Source organism: Henckelia pumila, chromosome 4 (genome assembly GCF_033568475.1).
Source record: "Henckelia pumila isolate YLH828 chromosome 4, ASM3356847v2, whole genome shotgun sequence".
Taxonomy (NCBI): domain Eukaryota; kingdom Viridiplantae; phylum Streptophyta; class Magnoliopsida; order Lamiales; family Gesneriaceae; genus Henckelia; species Henckelia pumila.
This window is the reverse complement of record NC_133123.1, coordinates 77,812,863-77,821,645: the sequence shown is the minus strand read 5'-3', so window position 1 is coordinate 77,821,645 and position 8,783 is coordinate 77,812,863.

The following is an 8,783-nucleotide window of genomic DNA, read 5'->3' as shown; positions in this document are numbered from 1 at the left end:
TCAAGATGAGAGCTATTTTGGTACAACAAGGATGGGTTGAGGCATTCAAGGCAAAAGAAGAAATTTCAAGTTCTTTGGATGAAAAACAGAAGGATGAAATCTTGGACAATGCTCAGTGTGCTATCATTCTTTTCTTAGGAGATAAGCCATTGAGGGAAGTGTGCCGAGAGAAGTCAGCATCTGCTATGTGTATAAAATTAAAAAGTATCTACATGACAAAATCCTTAGCAAATCGGTTGTATTTAAAGCAGAGATTGTATTCTTTTAAAGTACAAGATGGAAAGAATATACAAGATCAGATTGATGATTTTATAAAGATTCTTGATGATTTAGAAAATGTGGAGGTCAATCTTGAGGAAGAGGATAAAGCCCTTATACTGCTTAATGCTATGCCGAAGTCATATGAAAACTTCAAAGGTGATATGCTCTATGGTAGAGAGCAAACCATTACTCTAGACGAAGTCCAGTCAGCTATACAATCTAAAGAGCTGCAGAGAAAGCTTCAATCCAGTGGAGAGATTCTTGGAGAAGGACTAACAGCTAGGGGTAGGTCAGAGAAGAGAAGCCAATACACTAGCAAAAATAGGTCAAGATCCAAGAGTAGAACTAAGCTCAAGTGTTTCTTATGCCATAAGTGTAGTAACCCACATTCTATTTTAAGATAATAATATGTTAAACATGATTAAGGGTTGGTAATTAATCAATTTCGGAGTGTTATTGGACTTCGGAAGAAAAAATTTGGGCTTTTGACTTTGGGCTGGATCGGAAGCTCCGAACCCAGATCGAAAGCTCCGATCCTAGCCACTTCGAAAGCTCAGCGGAAGTACGAGATCGAAAGCTTTGATCCAGGAACGGAAGTTCCGATCTCCGGCTGCCAGCTTTGCCCGATGATTCAGCCGCGAGTTTTGACAAGTGTTGATCGGGGGTGAGATCGGAAGCTCCGATCGTCGGATCGGAAGTTCCGATCCTGGAATGTCTTGCATGCACGCAATGAGCTGGATCGGAGGCTCCGATCCCGAAATTGGAAGTTTCGATCCTGACCGGGAATTTTGCCTATAAATAGGTCTCGTTCGATTTCATTTTGAAATACGAATTCCCGAGTTTCTTTCTTCAGTTATATAGTGTGAGATATACACTTGAGGGCCCTATCGGTTATAATAGAGGTTCTGGAATAACCAAGGTGTGGTTACAGTCATCCGGGACTAGCGACTTCAAAGGGATATCGACGGACGAAGGTATGGTCCGGGAATCTATTTAAGTTTTGGGAGTACTTATTAGCTTAGTTAAGGCTTATAGAATTTATGTAGTGATACGGTGAACTTTTGAATATAGGCTTGGAACCTAGAATTCTATTATACTTGAACTAGCCTAGAGGTACGTACACATTGACTGAGATTGCCAGCGAGTATACATGTTTATATGTTGCATTTATTTGGCATTATTATTTGGCATGATATATGATTTACCGCTTTCTATATTCATATGTCATGTGCATATACACGTTGAGCCTATACCTTATTATACCTGACTATAGAGCCGCTCAGCTCTATACTCAATAGTCTGTCACTGAGAGTACCGCGATGGCGGGGGCATTTATGTCTGTCTACTCTAGTGTACGAGACGAGTGTGGTTGCACCCAGAGGTTGATCCGTGCGGTGGCAGCACTCATGTGGCACCGGTTCTGAGCATGACTTTTCAGATGACCCTGTACCAGTCATCATGTTGCATGCATTATATACATATGTTTACTCGTGTCTATGTACTGGGCGTTAGCGCTCACGTCCTAGTTGTTATCTTGGACACCCTATTCCATGGGGCAGGTCGCAGGATGGACGGAACTGGTAGTTCAAGGCAGGAATAGGGAGCAGGAGCCTTGAGGATTTTATTATACAGCAGGATTCGATATAGCTGTATAATGTTTACTGTTTAAGTTTTCGATTTGGTTGTATCACTACAGTATTAAGCCTGGATTATTTACTAAGCTGATATGTAAATTATGGATTATGTTTTCGCACGTTTTTACTCTGTTAAGTATTTTGCTGTATTAAATTTAATGCATGCTATTAGTTGCCAGTTAGTAGGTGATTCCATGCAGAGTCACTATATTTTTGGTATCAGAGCATGCTTAGATTTTGGGATTAGTACTTGGGATTTAGTTTAGTCTTGAGTAATTCTTGCGCATTTGGGATTTTAATGTGCAAATCTTTTCAGGATATGGCTGACGAGAGTCACGGTAGTGTTGGCCAGGGAGGTAGTCATCATCATCGTCATCACCGCCATCATGATGATCAACATCGTCATCATGAGGGTAGACATCGCTACTCTATCAATAAGTTCATGCAAGTAGGACCGAAACCCTTGGTGGGAGGCGAGAATCCTGAAAAAGCTAGGAGTTGGATGTCTAAAATCGAGAGTACTTTTCGTGCTTTCGATTGTACTGAGGATAAAAAATTGGAAGTTCTAGAATTCGTTCTAGAGGATCGAGAACGTTTTTGGTGGGATGCCAAGCCTGCTCAGGCACGTACTGAGAGAGGACAGGTAACTTGGGGGGATTTCTGTCGGGATTTCCAGAAATTGTATTTTCCTCCGGCTGTTCGCCAAGCACGATCTATGGAGTTGCTTACTTTAAGGCAAGGATCAATGACTATTGATCAATATCAGCAACGATTTCTTGATCTGCTACCTTTCAGTCCTCATATCAATGAGAGTGATGCATCGAAGTATGATATCTTTCTACAAGGTTTGAACCAAGATATCTACTCTCAGGTTGTCATCTGTGATGACCCGGTATCTTTTGAGACTTTAGTGAACCGTTGCCGTCTTGTGGAGACTAGCAACAGGCGTGCACAGCTGATGATGCCAGCACAGCCTAGTGGATCTTTTGAGCCTCGAGCTCAATCTGTTGTGCAATCTGGACCTAAGTCTTCTTCTACTCCTAGTACTTCGTCTGGTTCTCGTGGTTCACGAGATATGTTCCGTTTCGGAAAGAAGAAGAAGAAGGAGGAGTTTTGTAGCCATTGTGGAGGAAAGTATCCTGCAGCTTCATGTCGGAGAGCTACTGGTGCTTGTTATATTTGCGGTCAGCAGGGACATCTGCGGAGAGATTGTCCTCAGCACATGGGTTCTGCTAGTGGATCGGGATCACAGGTTGGATCTCAGGCTTCTATTGTTCCACGTCAGCAGCCAGCACCACAGAGTTCTTCTGGTTATCGTCCACAGACTCAAGGGCAGGTGTTTGCTCTGTCTCAGGAGCAGGCTACCGAGGGAAGCGATCGCATGTTGGCAGGTACCTTTCTGTTATGTGGTATTCCTGCACTTGTATTAATTGATACTGGAGCATCGCATTCCTTTATTTCTAGTCGCTTTGTTAAGAGACATAGATTACCTTATGTATCATTAGATATGGATTTAGTTGTATCTACTCCGTTGGAGCAAGAGATAGTAACTAAGCGTCTAGTGATGGGTTGCCTTCTGGAGTTTGAGGGTAATGTGTTAATAGCTAATTTGATGATATTAGCGATGGCAGATTTTGACTGTATCTTGGGAATAGATATGCTGACTTTGTATCACGCTACTGTGGATTGTTATCAGCGTCTGGTACAGTTTCATCCGGATGAGGGTGATAGCTGGTATTTTTATGGTGAGGGTGCGCAACCTCCGATGCCACTTGTTTCGGCTCTGAAGGCATGTCATGTCTTGGAGTCAGGTGGGGAGGGCTACCTCATCTATGCAGTTGATATGTCCATGAGTAGTACGGGTATTGATCAGTTACCGGTTGTCAGCGAGTTTCCTGATGTATTCCCTGATGAGATTCCTGGTTTTCCTCCGGTGCAAGAGGTTGAATTTGGTATTGATTTAGTACCAGGAACTACGCCTATATCCCGAGCACCTTATCGTCTGGCACCTTCAGAGATGAGGAAATTGAAACAGCAGTTACAGGATCTGCTTGATAAGGGATATATCCGTCCGAGTGTTTCTCCGTGGGGAGCACCTGTTTTGTTTGTCAAGAAGAAGGATGAATCGATGCGATTATGTATTGATTACAGGCAGTTGAATCGTGTCACCATCAAGAATAAGTATCCTTTGCCGCGGATTGATGATCTGTTCGATCAACTACAGGGTACTTCTGTCTACTCGAAGATAGATTTGAGATCTGGATACCATCAGATGCGGGTACGAGACTCAGATATATCTATGATTGCTTTCAGGACCAGATACGGGCATTATGAATTTCTGGTGATGCCATTCGGTTTGATGAATGCACCGGCAGTCTTTATGAATCTGATGAATCAGATATTTCGAGAGTATCTGGATAGATTTGTCATCGTCTTCATTGATGATATTCTTGTCTATTCTCATGACAAGGATGAGCATGCACAACATCTAAGGATTGTTTTACAGACGTTAAGAGATAAGCAGCTGTATGCAAAATTAAGCAAGTGTGAATTCTGGCTTGATCGGGTAGTGTTTCTCGGTCATGTGATTTCTAATGAAGGGATATCTGTTGATCCTAGTAAGATAGAGGCATTGCTGAACTGGTCTCGTTCGATGACGGTTGTTGAGATTCGTAGTTTCTTGGGTCTAGCTGGATATTACCGTCGGTTCATCGAGAATTTTTCACAGTTGGCCAGGCCTTTGACTCAGCTTACTCGGAAAGATGTTGCCTTCATTTGGTCCTCAGATTGTGAGGAGTCATTTCATGAGCTGCGTAGACGTCTTACTACTGCACCTGTGCTAGCTCTACCTTCTGGATCAGGAGGTTATGTTGTCTATACTGATGCCTCTGGTCAGGGGTTAGGATGTGTTCTGACACAGCATGGACATGTTATTGCCTATGCTTCTCGACAATTGAAGACGCATGAGACTAACTATCCAGTGCATGATCTCGAGTTAGCCGCCATTGTATTTGCGCTCAAGATTTGGAGGCATTATCTTTATGGCGAGAAATTTGAGATATTCACGGATCACAAGAGTCTGAAATATTTATTCACTCAGGCGGAGTTGAATATGCGACAGAGACGCTGGATGGATCTTTTAAAGGATTATGATTGTGAAATCAAATATCATCCAGGTTCTGTTAATCTTACTACTGATGCCTTGAGTCGGCAGGTGAGACTTTCTGCACTTCAGACTAATGAAATATCTCATATGATTCAAGAGTGCTGTTCATTGAGTTTTACGCTCAAGCACAAGATAGGGAGGAATGGGATTCGTTTGTATACTATTCTATCTGAGCCAGCATTGTATTCTCGGATCAGAGATGCTCAGATATCTGATGTTAAGACTCAGCGTTTGGCACGGCTAGCCAATGGAGTTAATATATCTGGATTCCATTTTCAGGCATATGGTTTATTGTGCTTATCTAATCGAGTGGTTGTACCTAATGATGCGGAGCTCAGGAATAATATTCTTTCTCAAGCTCATAGGAGTCGATTATCAGTTCATCCTGGTAGCATGAAAATGTATAAGGACTTGCGAACTAGATTCTGGTGGAAAGGGATGAAGCGAAGTGTGTATCAATTTGTTTCGAGATGTTTGGTTTGTCAACAGGTCAAGGCTGAATATCGACGACCAGGTGGATTACTGCAGAATCTTGAGATTTCCGAATGGAAGTGGGAGCATGTGACTATGGACTTTGTTACCCACTTGCCTATGACATCACGTCGGTGTGATGCTATCTGGGTTGTCGTTGACCGTTTGACAAAATCAGCACACTTTATTCCTTATAACCGGGAGTATTCTTATGATTGCATGGCACGCTTATATATCCAGGAGATAGTGTGATTACATGGGATTCCAGTGAGCATAGTCAGTGATAGAGACCCGCGATTTACCTCACGTTTCTGGGATAGTTTTCAGGAGGCGTTGGGTACCACTCTAAGTTTGAGCACTGCATATCATCCAGAGACTGACAGGCAGTCAGAGCGAACGATTCGTACGCTGGAGGATATGCTATGTTCTTCTGTCATGGATTTTGGCTTATCTTGGCAGGATCAGTTACCTTTGATCGAATTTGCCTATAATAACAGTTATCATCGTAGTATTGATATGGCACCTTTCGAGGCATTGTACGGTCGACGGTGTCGTACTCCATTATTCTGGAATGAAGTCGGGGAACGACAAGTCGAGGGTCCTGAATTGGTGCAGCAGATTGTAGACAAGGTAGATTTGATCAAGCATAGGATCAAAGTTGCTCAAGATAGACAAGACAGTTATGCTAATATTCGCTGCAGGCCACTTCAGTTTGAGCCTGGTGAATATGTGTTTCTCCGAGTATCACCTTTCAGGAAGGTGATGAGATTCGGCGTAAAAGGCAAGTTGTCTCCTCGTTTTATTGGGCCTTTCCAGATACTGGAGAAGATCGGAGATGTTGCATATCGTTTGGCGTTACCGCCAAATCTTTCCAGTATACATAATGTTTTTCATGTGTTGTTGCTTCGACAGTATATAGCTGATGAATCTCATGTGATTCAGTCTACTGATATTCAGCTAGAGCCAGATCTGTCTTTTGTTGAACGACCAATCCGTATGAAAGAGTGGGTGCCCGATTAGCCAACTTGTGGCTAAGGGCTTTTATGACTCTATGTAAAACAATCTTTTGTTTAATATAATTTACACTTTTATAATGGTATTGACTTTATCTTTCTTCATATTGTTATATTATGATATACTATTGTTTTTTTGATAAAGACCTTGAATATACTATAGTGTATGTAAGATGTGGTAGCACATGGGGATGGCTATCATGAAACACATCTTATAGTCACTGTATATTCTAAACAGTTCCTAGTCAATTGAGCCGTACGCAAATAAAGATAAAGATCGCTCGAGATTGAGACTAGCATTTGCGATGCCGAGTACCACGTTTCATTGGTATGGAACATAGAGATGTTCAAAGCATGCAAATAGATATTCATATGATGAATGATCGAACTACCCTATTCGGACTTTCCAAGTGGTTATCACTTATCGAGTGGATAAAGTCTGCGGTTTTGGTTGTACACCATTAGTCCTTATTACTTGAAACATCATTGAGACTCTATATGCTAGTACTGTACTTTGACTCGTTTACCGACTCTATTGGGGTCATCAGGTGTCGGGATTGGGTACAGTTACGACACATATAGGAGTCGATGCTTTGTTGTCAAGGATTCACCACATACTCGCGAGTGTGGATATCCTATGCGATCTGAGGAGATATTAGTGTGACGAATCTCTGGCCAGAGTACATGATGTGTTTTAGGTTACTTGGTGTTCCTAGTAACACATGCGATGTCACTAATAGATCTACAAGATGTTATGCATAGTTATCAAATCTCGAACGACTCTCGTTGCACCAATGGTTGTTGATTCGATCGGGATATTTGGTTGAAGGGACCGTACTGTACGTTAACCAAAATCTACTGGTTCTTGCAGGCACTATCAGTAATACCTAGGGAATCATGGGGCGATGTTGCTAGGCGCTCTTACCATGATTCGATGGGTAAGTCGGAAATTGTTGTTCCGAGTCACAAGGAGTTGTGAGCCCACGGCTAGCTGTATTCTTGAACCATTGAGGGTTACACAAGTAATGGATTACTAAAACCCCGTAGAGATAGTTAAATTTAAAGAGTTAAATTTAATGAAAGAGAAGTTGGACTTCTTAACTAAAGGGAGTGAGATTTCCTAAAATGACATAGGGATGAACATTTTTGGAAATCACTGAATTCGGATTCAGAAAAATTATCTTGACTTTAAAAGATGCAGAAATGGTTTTTGTGCACATTGGTGAAATCATTTTATCAATCGGAGTCACGATGAATTTTATATTAATTTCTAGAACAACGGGCTTGGCTTGTTGGGCTTAAGTTATGGATTGTGGGCTTTAAGGAGTTAGAGTCCTCATACAATTATAACTAGAAATTATCTATAAATAGAGGTGTTGGGTTCGAAAATTAGACACATTGAATACTGCAATTTTCGAAATTCACTCTATACTATTCAAGAGGATTTTTCGAAAATTCCTCTGTCCCTTTGGAGAAAATTCGGCTTGTGATTTTTGTGAAAAATTACAAATCGAATTAACATATCATATCTGTTTATTCTCTACGTAAAACTTCTGATTGATTTCTAGTGCAGTCAATCAGAGGGTTTCTATTTTTCGTTCGTGGACCTAATTCCGGAGATAGATCGTGACATTCATCGGTTCCCGGGATTTACAAGAAGAGCAGATTAAATTCTGTTGGAGTCCACGATCAAGCCTTTACTTGACGAGGTAAAAATTTAACTGTGTTTTATTTTTAATTGAACAAATTTAATCGTAAAAGTTTTGATACCCATATATGGAATCGTTCCATATAATAAAATAAAATTTTAAACTTCCGCTGCACCGGGTATCAATTCTTAATTGATCTGAACACCGTTTTCCAACAGTGGTATCAGAGCCAGGTTGCTCAGATCAAATGATTAAATTAATCGATTGTACAAAATTTTTAAGCCTCGGTTTTTTGAAACAAAACGAAAATTTAAAATTGAATTTTAATGGGCAAATCGGGCAGCGATCGTCGCTGCCCGGGGTAGCGAGCGTCGCTGCCCAGGGCAGCGAACTTCACTGATCGCTGCCCAGGGCAACGCTGGGCGCTGCCCAGGGCAGCGATCGTCGCTGCCCAGCCCGGGCCCCTTTTTGGGGCGCGGGATGCCCGGGATTGTTCCGGGCAGCCCGAAAAAATTATTTTTAATTTTTAATTAAAATTTTAATTTTTTGAAATTCTAGTTTTTGATCCGATCGAAAATTGTTTTTGATT